We start from the raw sequence: 20,611 nt of genomic DNA on the forward strand, positions 1-20,611 counted from the left end.
TACTTTCTTTCGTCCATTTCAGACATACCTTTTTTTATAAACTAATTATTACTAGTGTATTTAAGAAGCGTCGTGTTCTATAGAAAATTCGAGAATCAGCATAACACCATTTTTATATGTGTATAACTTTTTTGTCTGTGGGTAAAAATTGATGAAAATCTAGGTATAACTAGATTGGAGTGTATTGTTTACATGTGCAAAATCTCATAACAATCGGTTCAGGGATTTTTGAAATGACATTGAAACAACAAGAAAATGGCCGGATAATTTAGCGCGCCGTCATGGAAAATCCGACTGCGAGCATGAGATGGATCGGAAGACAACTGGGAATCACCTCTACAACTGTCTCTCGGGTGGTAAAATCTTTTACGGAGTCCCAGACGACCGAGCGGCGGGCTGGAAGTGAAAGAAAATCGAAGACAGCTGACCCTGTGAAGGCCCGGAAGGTGTTGGATTATTTCAAACGTAATCCTATCTTTCGTTTCGCGACGTGGCTCTGAAGGCCTACCATGAAACGAGCTGGGCTTCGTGTATTCAAGGTCCGGAAGGCACCGAACCGGCGTAATCAACAAAACACAGCGGCCAAATTTCGCACAAGGAAGCTGTATCGAGAGTAGTTAACGAAACCGAAATGTGTAGATACCGGGATTGGAGTTCTACGTTGCCAAATCACGGTTTGATGTTCCGGAAGACATAAGGAAGAAAAAATGGGTAAATTTACCAAACAACACTTGCTCTGGCAGGCCAATAGGGTAGCGACTGTTTATTTTGTTCTCATACGCTAACAGTTGGCGCCAGCGGCAAATATTACAGACAACAACCATTCGAGCACTCAGTTTCTCTTACCGGCCGCCGAGCGGCGACACTGATGTTTGTATTCCACCCATTGATCGCGCTACGCTAGATTCTCAAATTTCTCAAACTTTCAACATAAGCGCATGGAAGAATGGTAGTCGGATAACTGTCAAAACGTATGGAAAATAATGAAAATCGTAAATTGCTTGCAATTCGTGATCAAGCGTCAACATCTCATCGACAAATCGCTAGTGTTTGGAGGTGATATTAACCTCCAAATTGCGAAATCATCACCTCCAAGTTAGTTCTAATACCCTCCGATATATGAATTATGGTGGCGCGTCGATCGTCGCAAGTTTCTCGTTAAAAAGTCAATTAGGAAACTGAATCAAAAAAGTAGTGTTTAGAAATCAAGTGTAAAGTGAATACATAACTTTTTGTGTTTAGTTCATCTTCCGTGGTGCTTTCTTTGCTTCAGGATTTCGTTTTTACTACCATTGAAAAAGAGCCATCTATTGCCTTTTCAGTTTTGAATATTGCCCTATTGCCAATACGGTAAACTGAGTAAACCGTACATTACAACGGGTACCTTCAACAGCGAAATTTACCGCCCCGGTTGCCTCCAGAAGCGTCTGTTGCCCTTCCTGTGGTCTCACGGAGACGAGACATTATTTTGGCCGGATCTGGCATTATGCCATTACGCGCGATCGATGTTGGATTGGTACAGAGACAATAACGTTGTTTTTGTACCAAAAACCGCCAACCCACCAAATTCCCCAGAAATTCTTCCGGTGGAAATATTTTGGGCTATAATGAGGGCCAAAGTTTGAAAATCGTCCAAAGTGTTTGAAAACGAGCTGGAATTGAAGAAAGCATGGATGAAAGTGACCAAAAAGGTTGGCTTCACCATTGCACAACATGTAATGAGGGGTCTTAAGGGAAAGGTGCGGGCTTTCAGCGAAGGAATGGACATTGAATAATGTAATTATGTCGAAACATATTCCATATGTATAAGTTCATTCCCTGAAAGTTTCAAGAAAATTCTACTTAAAATAAATTTTTGGCGTACACTTTTGCTGGTGCATTTTTTTATTATTTTTTTTTTTTTTGAACTCGAACATACCATAGATTTTACTTTTCAAATATCTATCTCTACTCTTTTTGTATTATGGTTGAAACGCTTTATATGGAATGTAAATAATATGATTTAATCTTCATCCATTGTAGTTTGTAAGAACGTTAATCCCGAACTGTTTCTTCACTTATAGTTGTATTTAAATGCACATAAATCAAAGTGATAGTGTTCAATCACTCTTCACCTATTTTTTTCCTTTAATACGTATTCAAGTTTTTCAACGACGAGAATGATCTTTCAGCGCATTAATTTGTAGTAGGAAACATTGCATTGTGTTTATCTGCATTAATCGGTTTCTTTTCATCGTTGCTCTTTTTATTTGTTATGCATAAAACTGATTCATTTTCTGCTTTTCGTGCTGTAGAATCAATAAATCTTGCTTCGTTAACAAGAAATATAACAATTGCGAAGTTATTATCGAAAGAAAGGATCGATGAAGAGAAATCGTTCATGTCAGTTAAGTCCTGGAATTATTAATGAAGGAACAGCTTTGATTTGTAAATTTTCAGCTTATGAATGGAACCGCCATCTATTTTAAGTTTTCTAGGACTAGGATTATATTCGTCAACATTGAAAACAAATTAGATGTTTCTCAAATAATTCACGTGCTCTGAAAGTCAAAGAAATTTGCAGAATGTTGCGCCAACTAAAAAATTGCATCATTTTACATCAATCAAATATCAAGAGCCCCGATATAGCATGCACTTGTATGTTTGGAAAACATTTCGTCAAAATCCTGAAGTATTTATCATTAAACGAGAGAAAATTATGCTGTTCCCCTCTACCAGCAGCTTCATTTTTTACCGCTAAAAAAATATTCAAATCGCGATAACTTTCTTGTTTCTCGATATTTGTGCACCATTTTTTCACAAGATCTCAAGAAACTCTTCCAATTTAGGAATCCGTGTCGATATTAATCATTGGTGATCTAGTTTTGAAGATATTCCGATGTTCCTTGGGGGACCGACATTCTCCATATAAAATGTCTTTGACGGCCATTTTGGTTTTTGGTTAATTTATTAAAAAAAATATGTGGAATATACAATGCCAGGTAATAAGGAGCTACTCTGAAAAAATCACACAAATGGGTTTAGTATTCTTGGAAAAATCTAAAAATTACGATATGAGGTTTTTTAGAGTTTTCAAGATCTTTATTTGTCCAGCGCTGTACCAGAAGCATAATTGCTTATTACTCAAAGATGGCTGCACCAAATTGCTTCATTTTTTCACAACATACTCGCATCAATGTATCATTCCGAGGAGTAAATATCCGAATACGATAAAAATTCGGTAGCCTGAGAAATTAACGTGGGTTATGGTAATCGCGTCGGTCCCCAAGGAATTTTGGAATATCTCCGGATCCAGATGACCAATGATCAATTTTGACACAGATTCTAAAACTAGAAAAGTTTTTTTTTTAAAAACTTGTGAAAAAATGGTGCAAAAATATCGAGAAACTAAAAAGTTATCGCGTTTTGAATATATTGTTGACGGTAAAAAATGAAGCTGCCGGTAGAGGGGTTAATGAACTCTTTCTTGACTATTTTATTAATTAACCAATAAGAAAGTCACAAATTAGAAGTAACTGGTTAATATACTGCTCCGGTGTTTGTAGATTGCAGTATTTCAAGTCTTATTTTTTTCCGCTCTGGGGGAAGGGGGGATTGACTCACCAAACCCCCCGTGGGGGGCGGGGTTGGTGCACTACTGTGTGCCCGACATATTAAAACAAGAAAAATTTAAGTTTGATTTGAGTTACAAATGATCAAAAGTTTTGGTCACAATGGACGTAATTTTACAAGACAACCGTTTTGACTCATATTCCGAACACTTAAGGCTAACGATGACTTCAAATGCACCTGTTAGGCATGAATAAGTAGATAACTGTGAAAATTTCAATTTCTTCGTAAAACATAACTGTCAGCTATTGGGTGTGCCGATAATAATTATGGGTTTATTCGTTTTAGTATTGTTTTTACGAAAAAGTACCGTTTTGACTCATATTCCGAACACTTAAAGCCAACAGTAACTTCAAATGCATCTGATAGATAGAAATTAGATGATATTTGTGAAAATTGTAATTTATCTGCCAAGCCTAACTGTTAGCTGCTGGGTGTGCCTATAAAATTGTTTGTTCGAACTTGTTCAGTATTGTTTTTACGTAAAAGTATGAAACAACATTTTGATTCAAATGCCGAACACTGTGTTTATTCTGTCTCATATTCCGAACACCTTGATTCAAATTCCGAACAGCACGAACAAATCGTATTCAAATGAATAATTTCTCAAATACATTTATCTGAGCTAGTGTAACTGGTCTCGAACTAGAGAACGGTCACTACTCCCAAGGAAAATAGATTGGAATACGTTAAAACTGAATTTCAATTGACTGCCATTTCCTTGTGATTTGATGACATATTTCAGCGAAACATTTCAACCAAACCGCCATACAAAACCGAGTGTTCGGAATATGAGTCTGTTCGGAATTTGAGACAAAACGGTATGTAACAACATTTTGATTAAAATGTCGAACAGCACGCATAAGGCACATTCAAATGAATAATTTCGCAAATAAATTTATCTGAGCTAGTTTTACTGACATCGAACTAGAGAATAATTTCAAATCCCAAAGTATAAAATAGGTGAAAAGATGTTAAAATTGAATTCCAAATGACTGCCATTCACTGTCAAAAAGGTGACATATTTCAGTGAAACATTTCAACCAAATTGCCATACAAAAACAGAGTGTTTGGAATATGAGTCTGTTCGGAATTTGAGACAAAACGGTATTTTAAAGTCCAAATAGCAATACATTTACGTAAGGGGTCGTCCATATACCACGTGGTCATTCATGGGGGGAGGGGGAGTCTGGCCAAAGACCATGGTTCATACAAAATGTCCGCGTGGTTAATGTACATCCTCTAATTTCATTTTTTATCGAGTTTTGGCTTACTATGAAATTTACGTCATATGTAATATTTTTTTTCTTTTAGTGTGTAACTTATATGTTTGCAATATTTTTCGTTATAGTCAAGCATTATAGACTTTCGTTTCCAAATTATTCTTATTCTGAGCTGATAATTAGGATAGTCAAATAAATTAAAACCGAATTTAGTACTTTATTATTTAATTCCTCAAGAGTTTGTATACTTTGATAGATACGCGTATTTCGACCTCAACTGTAAGGCTATCTTCAGTGTGAATATTGGCATATTTGTAAAAATGGTACGTATTGCTTCAAACTGTTCTCATACTTTGGATGGCAAAAGTATGTCCACGTTGGGAATAATTCTTCCAATTTGTTTCGTTTTATCTGGATGCTGCATTTCTAATAAGGTACTGTCGTTTGACCATTCTAAGTAGCCAAGATGGTATGTATTGTTATGGTGTATATATTTAGCCACAGTTTAAACTTCAAAGTACTTTGAGTTTTGAGGAACTTAGCAGAGTATTTTCTAAAATACTACAATTGTTGCATCTTTGAAATAACATGGGCTCCGTGGCCGTGCGGTTTGTGTTAACAAGCATCTAGCCACATCGAGTCAAGGTGTGTGAGTTCGATTCCCGCTTCAGTCCGGAATATTTTTCGCCAGGAACGTATTTCGGCTGTGCCACTAGGCGTTGCATGCTTCTGGGCGTTGGTGCTTCCTTCAAAGGGCAAATCGTCCGCTGGAAGTATTAACGTGTCGGTGTCTTTTCAACATGGACAAGAGCCTTTTGCCGCTTTATGTTAAGTTTATATTAAAACCAGTTCCATACGCCCCAATCTAAACTTAACATCCAAAAGCAGAACAAAACAGTTATCAACAAGATTTTAATGTTTTAACTAGTATCTTTAGCGACTTTTATCTATTACGACAGTATCTTGCGATGTAGTTATAACAAATTTCGATTGCAGTGCCCATATTTGCATGGTTGACGTAACCCGGGTAGAGAAGAATTGCAAAAGAATAACAAAACTTACCATAAAAATAGAATGTTTGAATAGCAAAATTTGTTCTTCGTTTGTTTGAAATAAGAGATAAAATAACAAAAATAATAACTAAGTTTATAAGGCATAAAAACTAAATAATATAATATTTTGCCATTGTAATAACAAAATAATAGCAAAAATATAGGCAACCGTAAATAACAAAATATGATATTATTTTGATATTGATAACAACATAATAACTAAATAAGCTTTTCGAGTGGATCAAAATAATGGTAATTTAAGTTCTTTGACTTTATTATCTAAATTTAGCGTGATTGAAAAATAAACTTTTTGCTATCCTGCAAAAAGCATTTGCTTTTTAAATCTTCAATGAAATCATACGAATTCTAAAATGAGCTGTTATAGCAAAATTTGATGTTAGTTGTTCTCATGAATTATTTAAATAAAGTTTTCAAATATTAAAATAATGACATAATTTACTGTGATGGCGATGTTTGTTATTCTTTAGATATTTAATGTTTTTTTTAGTATTTTTGCATAAATAACAAATTTTATCATGATAGTATATTTTGTTATTGATTAGTTATTACATGACTTTAAAGTATAAAATACCAATGACAGATTTTGCTGTGATTGTATGTTTTGCTATTGATGAGATATTTATGTCAAATATTAATAACATAATAATGGTTAAACTAGATATGATTGCAAAATTTATTCTTGTTTTACCATTATTTTGTTATTTTGTTATCTACCCGGGAACCACAGCACTATCTTTGCTGAATTCGACTTGAATTTTCAAGTGCACAAGGCTTGAGAATCTAACAACAGTTCGCGTTGAAAATCAATCAAATTGCTTGCTTGCTGGTGGTGACCAATGGCGAGCTGCTGCACAAAGCGTGCACATTTCTGTGATTGTACGGGAGTGCTGATCTAAGCATAATTTTCAACATCTGAAATGTTAATGAAAATGAGCTTATATCCAGATACCATCTTCTGCAACTATGTTCAATAGGGTATCAACTAGCGTATTTGTCACTCTAGGCCCAATTGAATGCAAGCAACTAGTATACGGAACGAAACAGTGACATAGGTTCAATTTTCAATATATTTGAAATGAATATCTCATACAAACTTCGAATGGAATGCGCTAGCTGGTGGAGCAACCAAACGAGTGGAAATTTTAAGAGAGCTATTTTCTTACCCTAAGGCACATATCTAGCGGGTACCCCGTTGAGTTTTCAACTTTTTTGTTTAAGGGCCAGTCTAATAGGCAGTCTGCTAACCAAACAGCAAGCCTCTCTGCCATTAAAACTATACCAGTCGTACTCTTTCCCGCATGAACTACCGTAGATGCAGTGGTATATACCCGAGCAAAGACGGATAACTGGATGATATCAACTTGATAACAACTTTTATAATCGCTGTTATCATTTTGATATTATGTTATCAATGATAACCGAATGATAACAACATTTGTTATTATTGTATTAGTGACAGATAGTTTTGATAACAGGTTGATAACAAAATATGTTATCACACATCTTTCCTATAAAATTTTTATAAAGCGTGTGTTATTAAACAAAGTTGACTACATCATTTTGTAAAATTATTTAAAGCGTAAGTTTAATCCAAAACACTCATCTATCAAACATTTTTTTTTTATTTAAGACCATAAAATTCAAAAATAAGTGATGATGCAAATTGAGTTATCAACTTGAACGCAGTGATAACACAATTTACTATTGCTTTGTTATTCAACGAACAAATTTGAGTTCTCATTTTTGTTATGTTGGCTGGTAATTCAGCCTAGGTGATAACAAAATCAGTTATCAAATGATGATAACCATGTAACAAGACTTGTTATCATTTTGCTATTCAACTTTGCTCGGGTACGGTCTACAGTGGGAGCCAGTTTGATGCATTATCAATTCCTCCCCCTTTTCTCTCATTGGTCTGCATTCTGACGTGGCAGGCGCCATTATCGCCTAAAAATAGAAGAACATGAGCACTTATACACTGAGGGTGTCTGTTAGTAACTTTAATGTTTTTGTACTTCAACCAATCACAGTAGTGGCTAAAAGTGAAAAGAGAATGTTTTTATTAATGAATATAAATTCGATATTTTCACCAATTCTGTCAAATGTATCGGAAATATCGATTTTTTGTTTCAGCAATGATTTTCATCAGCCTTAAAATATCATGTTATTTCAAATAATGAGCATTTTTCAACGTTTTGGGTGAGGATTTTACTTTTGGCCAGAACTTGTATGGAGTGAGACCACTGTGCAATTATGTTTTTCATTTGATTAAGTGCTAAATGTTAGAAAATTTACAAGAATCGAATTATTATTGAAATAACTTTCTTTTTCGTCATGGAAACTATTAATAGCTAAAAAAAAACTATATCATTGTTTGCACATCTACCATTATGAGTTACCTATCTGCATGAAATATATTGATTTCTGTGCCAAAACTCCAATACAGGTAATTTTAAATATTTTTTCGTTTGAACAACCAATGTGGAAAGATATTTTAATCATACAGGCTGAATATTCATAATTCAATCAATAATAGTTAGAGTATAAGAGTAGAGGTCCTTATTTCCATGTTTTAACTTTGTCTGTGCTTCAACTATAGCTAATTATTGAAAGATCAAAATATCAGGCTATTGGTTAAGTTTTTTAAAAGAAAACTTAAGGTAGAACTATGTGTTGCATGTTACTCCACATCAGCGTTAGCATGAAAAACAGTCGTAACATGCTAATTAAATTAATTATCACCTTGACATGAGTATGTGAGTATATGATTTTGCAGATAAATACGATTAGACCAATCGCTTCAGTGTAGGTTAATGCTGCATTGACATTATTGCTTTTGGTTGACTGAAAAATTTCGATACGACTCTTACGACTTTTGATAAACTTATTGGTAATTTTTCCAACAGAGAAAGGTTTGTCTTGTCTTGTGCTAACTGGCTCTTTCAATGATTTCAAAAGTTAAAATATCTATGAATTTATACAAATTTGTATAAAAAGTTCTTCCGATGTTAAGTTTTCTTTTATTTGTGGTGAAACAGTTCAGAATTCAACTGCAATTTACTTTGAAACTTTAATGGCTCAAAACTCATAAAAAACGACGAACAACAATGCAGATTCTATTTTAGCTTTGTGTATTAGCAGACATTTTCAAATTAGAAGATCAGAATATTTAGTTTACTATTTTTAAAGTAAAGTACCTTAACGTGAGTGGAAGTACAAGTCGACCATTGTGACGGCCACCTCCCGATCAACCTTTATAGATCTTTATCGAATGAAGGCGACCGCTAACGATTCAAAACGCATCGCTATCGATCGTTTTCGTAAATCATCGACTAGTTGACCGGACTTTAGCTTCCGAGATGTTACCTTAAGACCCTGAGACTTTAAAATTTCATACAAGTTACAGCGTTTTGAATCATATAAAAATGAACCTTTTCTAAATAGGAAAAATACAACCTCATTGTTGGCCATCAATTTCAATTTCTGGAAATTGTCCAATTAACTCAATTTTCAATTACACATTGCTCTCACTTTTCCTCAGGTTAATTAAATTTGACTAGAGAAACCCCCATCGAGTCGACATTACAATCGGTTCAATATCGAGAGAAAGTGAAACACGCGTCACGGTCAGTGGTGTGGCTACCTCTATTTGTTTTGAATGCGTCCCGATCAATTCATTATATTGGATTGGAAACGCTCATAAACATATCTATGTTCTCAACAACAACGAACAGGGATGGAAAAAACCAGTGGCTATGGAACGATATGGAAAAGCATGTAAATGTTGCCCTCGGTAATGTACAGAGGGGGGCACGGAATGATACAACGCGGCTATCTTGTTTGCCTACTTTTTTCTCTCATTGATCACAACCTGGATGGTCATGATGAGGCTTCTTCAATTGATTATTGTTAAGCTTTGATTGACGTCCTTCAATATTTAAACTTTATTGTAAGAGAATACAAAAACTAAAATAATGAGAGAGAATTTTCTCATACTGGAACGAACACTTTCCGTACTGCACTGTTGCTTTGTACTGTAAACAAAGGAAGAATTAACTATTGTTCCGTGACTTTTTGTACTATGTATAATACTCAGGAAATTCTAAATAAAATATGAATGACTAAAGGTTGTATATTAAAAGACATTCCCGAAAAAGAAATTGAAATGTGTCTGTGTAATCCCAAAATAATATTCTTTTTAGGTGATGCTAAACTTTTCAAGGTACTGCAATATTCAGTATGAGTGTTGCAATACGCGATTCCATACTTATGATGGGTAGTGTATCTACTAAAGGCGCATAGGAGCTTAAGCGTTCCAAGCAATGACTATCCGCTACTGCATAAATAATAATAAGGAAGAAAATGTCATAAAAGTGACCATAAACCGTAATATTATAACCAATATTCGAATTGTTGTTGCCGTTTTGGATGCAGTTTTACGCAACATTCGCGAAGCAAGTGGCGAACGATCAGCGTAATATTGCAATTTTATTTTGCTGTGTACGAATTGAGGTTTTTTGTTCGAAAAAGTTTAGTCACGCGACACACAAATGTAAATAGGTATGACAACTTCGACAACAAAAGTTTTCTGAAATGAAGACTCTGTTTCAGGTAGTATGTAATATCAGAAAAGGTTCAACAGTAATCAATCTTAAAAATAGTAGAAGTAGTTTTGAATGTTAATAGCATATTTAACGGTGTTACAATTTTGTAAAGGTTGGGAATTATCATTGAAGAATGAATGAATAAGGAAATCACACCCTTTCCATATTGAATCAAATGAAACAACAAATGATAATTCACATGACGTGTGTATTCATACAACTAAATTGTGATGTACGTAAAACGGTGTAAGCAAATTATTATCTAATCTGATTGTCTAATAAGTAACAAAAGAAATAAGACATCAATTGCCAAACTAGTACATAATTCTCACTATAAATGTCAATGAACTATTCGTTCATAAGGGGTCATGCACAAATTACGTCACGCTCCAAGGGGAGGGTCGAGCCAAGCGTGACAAGCCTTACAAAATTTTCGAAGGACTCATACAAAAAGTGTGACAAAGGGGGGAGGGGAGGGGTCAAAAAAGTTGAAATTTAGCGTGACATAATTTGTGTACCATCCCTAATACACAATAAAATAGTTAATAATACGCTCACAATTAACCCACATTTCGAGCGCATACTCCAGTAGCATTCGGCTGAAGGTCACGAATTCCTCATCCGATAAACAAAATCAAGATTTGAAGATTTAATAAACGCTATAGTTTATGTCTCTATTATTATCTTCGCACTCATTCTCATCATAGTTTTATAACCATTCATCTCATAGCCACGCTTTCCCTGCAGGCGCCAGCCAAAAGTCTTCCCCGAAAAGTAGATGACTTGTTTTACGGTTTCCCCAGCTCCAGTCCAAACTGAAAGCGAAACGGCCGCCGATGGATCAAGGAAAGAAAATAAAAAGAACCAAACAAAACCCTAATTTGGCTTTTGGACGGTTGTAATGTTTAATTCAATTCAAATTTGAAGCGCTCTCTATCGTAAAGATTATGCTGCTGGCTGGCCGCTACCGGTGGTGGATCCAGAAGCGTGGACTTCAATAACCCTCGACGGGAGATATAGTGCCCCGAAGCTGGACAAAAAACACAACGGTGAGAAATGTAGTGGAAAATACCTTTATTTGTTGCTGCGAGCGATGCAATAGTGATAGAGTATTTTGTAGGTCAATTTTGGGCCATTGTCCGTGTTCTGTGTTTGTACTTTGATCGAAGCATGAAGATTTGAGCTTCAATCGGATTTGTGGAAAGTTTTGGAAATTGAACTTTGACAGTAGTTAGAGGCTATATAAAGTCGAGTGAAATAGAAAAAGAGATCAAAGCCGGGTCAAATAGGAAAATAGACTCAGTACTGTTTGATGAGCTTTCACACAAAGTGATTTATGGATGAAATCTGTAGAGCGAAGCTGCGAAACCTAAACTAGAATTTAAGCTTTAAGGTGATTATAGAACGAAGCCCCACCTGTGTTAAAGGCGTCAGTCGTTTAGGCGTTTTGTGTCACGGGGTGTGGGTTCGATTCCCACTCCGGTCGGTGAAAACTTTTCGTCAAACGAAAAATTCATCACTGGACTACTGGGTGTTATGTGTTGTCCGTTGTCTAATGTTAGTGATCGTTCAGTCTGTGCAGCCTTTGGCTGAAGACGGTGTAAAATTGTCTTTTTTAAAAAATAAATTTTCAAGAGCTCAAGACTTGAGAACCAAACAGAGCTCTGCGTTGGAAATTTATCCCATTGGTCACCACCGGCAAGTAAGCTATTTCATTGATTTTCAACGTGAACTGTTGCCAGATTCTCCACCCTTGTGCACTTGAAAATTCAAAGTTTGGCTTCTTTTTTTCTAATCACCTAAAATGGAGAATATTTCAGGCAGATAAGATAGAAGCATTTTCTTTTAATATTCTGGACACATAAGTCACTTTTGTTTTTTTTTATATCGCGCTCAATTTTGAGTATCGTTTACTGTTCAAAATAAGATTATATTTCAATGCCAAATGAGTTTTCTCATGAAATATATTTCATGAATGCTTTCGACTGTGATGACTTGTTTCTTTCTGTAGTTTAATTGGCTCTATGAGCTTTTAAGCAACTTAAACGACTTTTACATCTACTTCTCCGACGTTTCGTCGTATATTGCACTTTATTTGAAGGTTTTAAACGCAGCTTTTTTTGAGTATGCGATACGGAACACTTGGTCTCTCAAAAATTTGCAAAGGGGCATGAGCATGATTGGCCGCACGCAGTTGCTACTCCATTATTGAAAAAATAGGTGTACTTACAAAAAGAACCAGTAGAGGATAATCGCGATCAGTAGAATCCTCGATGTGTAAGTACTGTTGCCCTCATTATTATAACAGACAATAACGGCACCGGCTGCATCCGAATGCAGGTCAATTTGGGGATGGGAGGGAAATGTTGACGTGTCACTAGCTTTATGAAAGCCGAGGAGTAGGAGCAAAAGTGGTTTTTGCTGATTAAAGACTGATAGAACCGATAAAACTTCAGAAAGAAGTATATTTCATTTCAATTTTTTGTGTCAATTCTGTCCATCTATATGCGTTGCGTTGCGTAGTAACGGAGTATTTCTTACATTGCATACTGAAAACTGTCATGTTAGTTACTTTACCACTCTTATTACAATTGCTCATGGAGAACTATTTTGGATGGAATAGCTATCCAATCGGAAGTCAGAAATGAAAAGACATGACAATGTCCATTGCCGGCCACGGAAAATGATGATATGACACCTACTTGAAGAGAGGCCAGCGACTCACGCCCTCATAGATGTCAAGGAGTTGAATGAAGGGAAGGGTGATGGTCTAGGATTCACTATAAGCGAGTGATGCGACCGGGTTGAAATTTAGTGTAGGTGTAGTTAAGTATACTTTTTGTAATTGGGTGCAAGTGTGAATGTAATGGTTTTATCATCGTTGGAGTGACGCAGCTAAGAAAGTTAATGTCACTCCATGCGCGTTCGTCTTCCAGGGATGGGACACAGGTATTTCCACCTAGTGCCCTAGCTAAAAAGCTTTGGTTTGAGCGCCATTACTCGCTCACTGAAACCAGAAAATAAATTGGCCTGTCCCCATGATACAGAAATAGCCCAGATTGCATTAATATATGTAGTCTAATCGGAACAAACTCACCAAATACATTCATATGTCTAAACGCCGAGTAGAAAACCGTTTTCATAAAAAACTTCAACGATTCTATAGGGAATTTGAACTTAATGGCATGGAACTATATGATTTTTCTTCTTAATTTGTCATAATCACACTTTTCTCAAACGAAACAAAAACTACCGTGTGGCACCAATGGGATCATATCAACATCTAGCACGCCACAAGCCATCTTCAAAATCTTCCCTCAAAAAATACACTTTGATTTTGAATCAGCCAATTCTATTGCAGCTATTTAGCGTTGCACAAAGCACTACAATCCGGATAACATTGCACCTGCCAATATCGGCGGAATCGCGACCAACGGGAACACACAGAAATTTTCAGGTGGCATTGCACCATCAGCCGAATCTATTTTTCACTATCCAAAAACGCGGAGCAGAGGTAAACGTGACAGAAAATTCTGTGTGAATTCTGTCCATCTATATGGTAGATTAATTTTTATCATACTGGTGGATACAATTGGCAAAAAAATATATCGGGATTCTCATTAATTCTCATTGAATCACATAAATCAAACGAGACTTGGCCAAACAACACTCAAATATAGCCAGCCTCAATCATCATCAGAAATGATCTCCGCAAGTAATACCTACTTGAGTTTGTAACTGTATAGGAAATACTGCAACTGCAAACAATTTCAAAACATGTTTTGATACTCTGCCTTTTACGACATTTTCCACTCTCAATAAGTGATCTATACGTACAAAAACCATCCTTTCTTTATTTTTTTTTTTATTTTAATCAACATGTTAAATTTTGTCCCGCTTTGAAGCAAAATATATCTGGTCGCTTGTTACATGATACTCATACGTGTAGTGAATAAAGAAATACACAATCAGTGCGCATCGTACCTTCGTGCTGTGCGTACACGAATTCTCTCTGCTCTTGGAAGTTTTCTTAAAAACTACCTAAAGCAATAAAACAGTACTTTTCAGTGCTACACAAACAGTACTTTTCAGTGCTAAAATTAAAAACGGTACTTTTCAGTGCTACTTAAACAGTACTTTTCAGTACTACTTTTTTTACTATTGATCCCTTTACGATCCTTGTTTGGACCCGTGCCTTCGATTTTTCGTTGGACCCGTTGGCGAAAGCTAGCGGTGGTAATCCTTCTTGGACACCGTCTAGGGAAAAAACCTCTCGAAGGTCACGTCTTTCTCGTTTATTAACTAAACATGGTATCAACAACTAACAAAAGGAAGGGTGAATCTCTGAATTCACTACTTCCTTCCAAAAAAGTGGGTTTTAAAACTGTCACTACACGTGGCAAGAATGGAAGAAAGGACGCTTCCCCGGAATGCGAAGTTTCTTCCAAGGGTGAAATGAATAATTGTATTGAAATGAGCAATCAGTTCGATGCTCTAGACAAATTTTCCGAACACCAAATCGAAGCAGCCTCTAGCCCAGGCTCTTTGATTCAAGTGAGGAAGCAAAGAGTGTCGCCTATCGTGGTCAGTTGTTCCGAATTTGGGGGATTTAGGCAGGAGATCTTGAACTCCATTAGGGGAATCAAGGTTTCCTTCCAAATCGCAAAGAAAGGAGACTGTCGCGTTTTGCCGGAAACTCTTAAAGATCGCGAACTTCTTCTCAGATATCTTGAAGAGAAGAAGCACAATTTTTTTACTTATGACGACAAAACTGAACGTTTGTTCAAAGTCGTCTTGAAAGGTCTCTCAAGTGACTATAAGTCACCTGAAGAGATCAAAAATGGAATAAATGATTTACTTGGATTTTCCCCAGTCCAAGTAATCATTATGAAAAAGAGAACCCAATCTGGCATTGTTCGGAAAGGGCTTTCTCAAGAATATTATTTAGTTCACTTTAACAAAAAAGAATTGAATAATATTAAAGCTTTAGAAAAAGCTAAACTTATGTTCGATGTCCGTGTGACGTGGGAACATTTCCAGAAACCTGGAGGAAATTACCAGAACCCCACTCAGTGCCGTCGGTGCCAAAAGTGGGGTCATGGTACAAAAAATTGTCGCATGGATGCTAAATGCATGATTTGCGGAGGTTCTTCTCACGCTAAGGACGACTGTCCTGTGAAGGAAGATACCAGAAAGTTTCAATGCGCCAATTGCAAGGGCCCTCACAAAGCTAACTTTTGGGAATGCATTTCACGCAAAAGAGTCGTTGAGGCTCGTGCCAAGCAGATGAAGGATAATATCCGTTACGATAACGGTCGTTTCCGGAATTTGCCTGGTAGAGTATCGAACAATGCTCATTTTTCAGTTAACGATCGCTTGATCATGAATCATACCCATCAGGTAGATCATAATCATGCTCATTCACAAACACATTTTAATCCGTCGGGTAGCCGTTCGAATCTTTCAATTTCGAATGTATCTACCCACGGTAAATCCTTTGCCGATATCGTAGCAGGTAATTTGAACTCTTCCCCTGTTCGTTCCATGAGTACCCATTCTACTTGTTTCAAATCAAATGGAAAAAAACCCTACCGCCACAGGTAACTCCTACCCCGCTTCTTCGTCTACCTAAAATTCCAATGGGAAATCATCAGATGATATGTCTGCCTCTGATTTTAATTTTCTAACTGAACCATTGAATCTAATGATTGATGCAATGTTCAAAGCCACCACTATGACTGAAGCAGTCCAAGTAGGTGTAAAATTTACAAATCAAATTGTTATTGGATTACGTTTTTCTAATGGATCCAAATAATAATTTAAATATTTTAAATTGGAATGCTCGTTCTCTGAATGGTAAAGAGGACGAGCTGTTTAATTTTCTTACAGCTAATAACGTGCATATAGCAGTTATTACCGAAACTTATTTAAAACCTGGATCCAAACTTAAAAAAGATCCTAACTTTTTTGTTTATCGTAATGATCGACTTGATGGGGTATGTGGGGGAGTTGCAATCATCATTCATAGGCGTATAAAACATCAACTGTTTTCGTCATTTGAAACTAAAGTTTTTGAAACTTTAGGTGTTTCTGTTGAAACACAGTTTGGTAAATATACTTTCATAGCTGCCTATTTGCCTTTTCAATGCTCTGGACAGCAAGTTAATTGGCTTCAAACTGACTTGCGAAAATTGACTCGCAATAAGTCAAAATTTTTTGTCATTGGTGACTTTAATGCCAAACATCGGTCATGGAATAATTCTCAAAGTAATTCCAACGGCAGAATTTTATTTGATGAGTGCTCTTCAGGATATTTCTCAATTCAATACCCTGATAGCCCTACATGTTTTTCCTCTTCTAGAAATCCATCTACGATTGACTTGGTCTTAACCGACTCTAGTCATCTTTGTAGCCAATTAGTAACTCATGCTGATTTTGATTCTGATCATGTCCCTGTTACATTTCAAATATCGCATGAAGCCATTCTCAATCCTATCAGCTCCACTTTCAATTATTTACGAGCCGACTGGAATATATATGAAACGTATGTTGACTTTAATCTTGATGTTAACATTTCTTTAGAAACTAAAATTGATATTGACAATGCTCTTGAAACTTTAACAAATTCCATTGTTGAAGCCAGGAACATTGCAATTCCAAAATGTGAAGTAAAATTTGAATCCGTGATTATAGACGATGATCTTAAACTCTTGATCCGTCTTAAAAACGTGAGGAGAAGGCAATTTAAACGCACTCGTGATCCTGCTATGAAAATTATATGGCAGGATTTGCAGAAAGAAATCAAGAAACGTTTTGCAGATTTAAGAAACAAAAATTTTGAAAATAAAATTTCTCAATTGGACCCCGGCTCTAAGCCCTTTTGGAAATTATCTAAAATCTTGAAAAAACCTCAGAAGCCAATACCGGCATTGAAAGAGGAAAACAAATTATTACTAACAAATTGCGAAAAAGCTCAAAAACTAGCTATGCAGTTTGAAAGTGCGCACAATTTTAATTTAGGACTTACTAGTCCAATTGAAAATGAAGTTACTCAGGAGTTCGAAAATATTCTCAATCAAGAGAACGTTTTCGAAAATGCCTGGGAGACTGATTTGGAAGAAGTGAGAACTATTATTAAAAAATTCAAAAATATGAAAGCTCCTGGCGATGATGGAATTTTCTACATCCTCATCAAGAAACTTCCAGAAAGTAGCTTATCATTTTTAGTTGATATATTTAACAAATGTTTTCAATTAGCATATTTTCCTGACAAATGGAAAAATGCTAAGGTTGTTCCAATTTTAAAACCAGACAAAAATCCTGCAGAAGCTTCTAGCTATCGTCCAATCAGTTTGCTTTCCTCCATCAGTAAACTTTTTGAAAAGGTTATTTTGAACAGAATGATGGCCCACATCAACGAAAATTCAATTTTTGCCAATGAACAGTTCGGATTCCGCCATGGACATTCGACCACTCATCAACTTTTACGTGTAACAAATTTGATTCGTTCCAACAAATCTGAAGGCTACTCTACTGGTCTTGCTCTTCTAGACATAGAAAAAGCATTCGACAGTGTTTGTCATGAAGGTTTGATTGTAAAATTGAAAAATTTTAATTTTCCAACATACATTGTTAGAATAATTCAAAGTTATCTGTCAAATCGTACACTTCAGGTTAATTATCAGAACTCCAGATCTGAAAGACTTCCTGTAAGAGCTGGTGTTCCCCAAGGCAGCATTTTGGGACCAATATTATACAATATTTTCACATCTGACTTACCTGAGTTACCTCAGGGATGTCAAAAATCATTGTTTGCGGATGACACAGGCCTCTCCGCCAAAGGACGAAGCCTGCGTGTCATCTGTAGTCGATTGCAAAAAAGTTTGGATATTTTTTCTTCATACTTGCAAAAATGGAAGATTTCTCCTAATGCTTCCAAAACTCAACTAATAATATTCCCACATAAACCAAAAGCTCTTTATTTGAAACCTTCAAGTAGACATGTTGTCACGATGAGAGGGGTTCCAATAAATTGGTCAGATGAAGTTAAGTATCTAGGACTCATGCTAGATAAGAATTTAACTTTCAAAAATCACATTGAGGGCATTCAAGCCAAATGTAACAAATATGTAAAATGTCTCTATCCCCTTATTAATAGAAAATCAAAACTTTGTCTTAAGAACAAGCTTTTGATATTCAAACAAATTTTCAGGCCAGCCATGTTGTATGCTGTACCAATATGGACTAGCTGTTGTAATACCAGGAAGAAAGCTCTGCAGAGAATTCAAAATAAAATTTTGAAAATGATTCTGAGGCTTCCTCCCTGGTATAGTACCAATGAGTTACATAGGATATCCAATGTTGAAACATTGGAACAAATGTCAAATAAAATAATCAATAATTTCAGGCAAAAATCGTTACAATCTTCTATTGCCACGATTAATGCGTTATATATTTAGGTTAAGTTAGGTTAAGTATATTAAAAACTTTTTTTTTCTCTTATAAGCAGGTGAAATCAACTCACCTGTAAAAAATCTGAACTGCTACGGCAAATGAAATGTAATATGTTGTTAACAAAATGTTAATAAAATCTTAGATTTGTTTTACCAAATTAGGATGATAGTGTTGTCTAATAACACAGAACACCTAGATATAAGAAATAATGAATGTAATGTTTGGAATGATACTAATAAAGAAATTAAAAAAAAAAAAATACACAATACATGTATAAATGGTCTACTGGCAAAACAATCTGTCAGATAATAATTGCAGAAGTTCTCATAGGAACACTAAGCTAAGAAGCAGGCTTTGCCCCCCTTGGGTCGCAACGCTCGAGAAGAAGAAGGAAATCATAGGATTAAATCTTTTTATAATGTTCATCTATTTGTTACAAACAAATATAACGTGATAACAAATATAAACCAAATGATTAACTGCTTCAATTCCTTTCTATAGGAAGGCCTTTAAATTTGTTACATTGCTTGATACTACATTTTTTTTTTTAATTTATGGAAGGGATAGTTAGAGTATGTTTAGGAAAAAGCTACTAATTGAACTTTAACACTTAACTTCACTTTTGCAAAAGAAAAAAACCACTAGTAAGGCGAGCAAATACCTTTAAACTCTAATATGTTGGTTATGCATCTTACAGACTTCTTCAAATTCAAATAACGGAAGGAATTTAAATTAAATTAGGGGCATTTTTCTGGACTTCCCATGGCATAGAGTATCATCGTACCTGCTACACGATATTCGAATACGAATATCATGACAGCACTTTGACAAAGTGAGCCCTCAGTTAATAACTGTGGAAGTGCTCATAAGAACACGTTGAGAAACAGGCTCTGTCTCAGTGGTGACGTTATACCAAGAAAAAAGAAGAAATTAAAATAGGCAAGAAAAAATTTCATAAATCTCATAGGACAGACCATACAATGAAAGTTTAGCAGAATATTTGATATTAAAAATGTATTGCTCATATTCGCATAGTCGATGTAAGTGCCATCATAACCAAAATGCATGTTTTCATTGCTATGAATTTTCTACCTCTTTGGACAAACATACAGCACTTATTTATTCGAAAATACAGTCGAAGCTTGTTATAACGACATCGCAAGGGATCGTCGTAATATAGAAATGTCACTATAGAGAATAGTTATAGCATTAAAATATTTTTCAAGGGACCGAAAAATGTCGCTATAGAGAGCTTTTGTCGCTATAAAAGTTATCGTTATAACGAGCTTCGACTGTATTAGAATTATAAGAGAAAAACGGATTGCCGTGAATACATACACTGATTTATCCATGCAAACACACATTTTTCATCGAGTGGGGTTGACCCGTTTCGCATAAAGACGGTTCGCATAAGGACTTTTCGCATTCGGACGTTTGGCATAATGGACGTTTCGCTAATGTCATTTCATACAAGAACAGGTAGCATTTTCAAAAAAGGCACACAATCCTCGTTATGTCAAATATCCATTTTGCCAAACGTCCGTATGCCAAACGTCCTTATGCGAAACGTCTTCTTCTTCTTTCTGGCGTTACGTCCCAGCCGGAAAAAAGCCTGCTTCTCAGATTAGTGTTCTTAGGAGCACTTCCA

At 35.7% G+C, this 20,611-nt stretch overlaps 1 protein-coding gene across 1 annotated transcript in view; it reads right to left on the minus strand.

The window, feature by feature from the left end:
• Window positions 1-20,611, minus strand: part of LOC5566295 — a 74,721-nt gene that overhangs the window by 19,111 nt on the left and 34,999 nt on the right. The window lies entirely within an intron of this gene.

This window comes from Aedes aegypti, chromosome 2 (assembly GCF_002204515.2).
Source record: "Aedes aegypti strain LVP_AGWG chromosome 2, AaegL5.0 Primary Assembly, whole genome shotgun sequence".
Classification (NCBI taxonomy): Eukaryota; Metazoa; Arthropoda; class Insecta; order Diptera; family Culicidae; genus Aedes; species Aedes aegypti.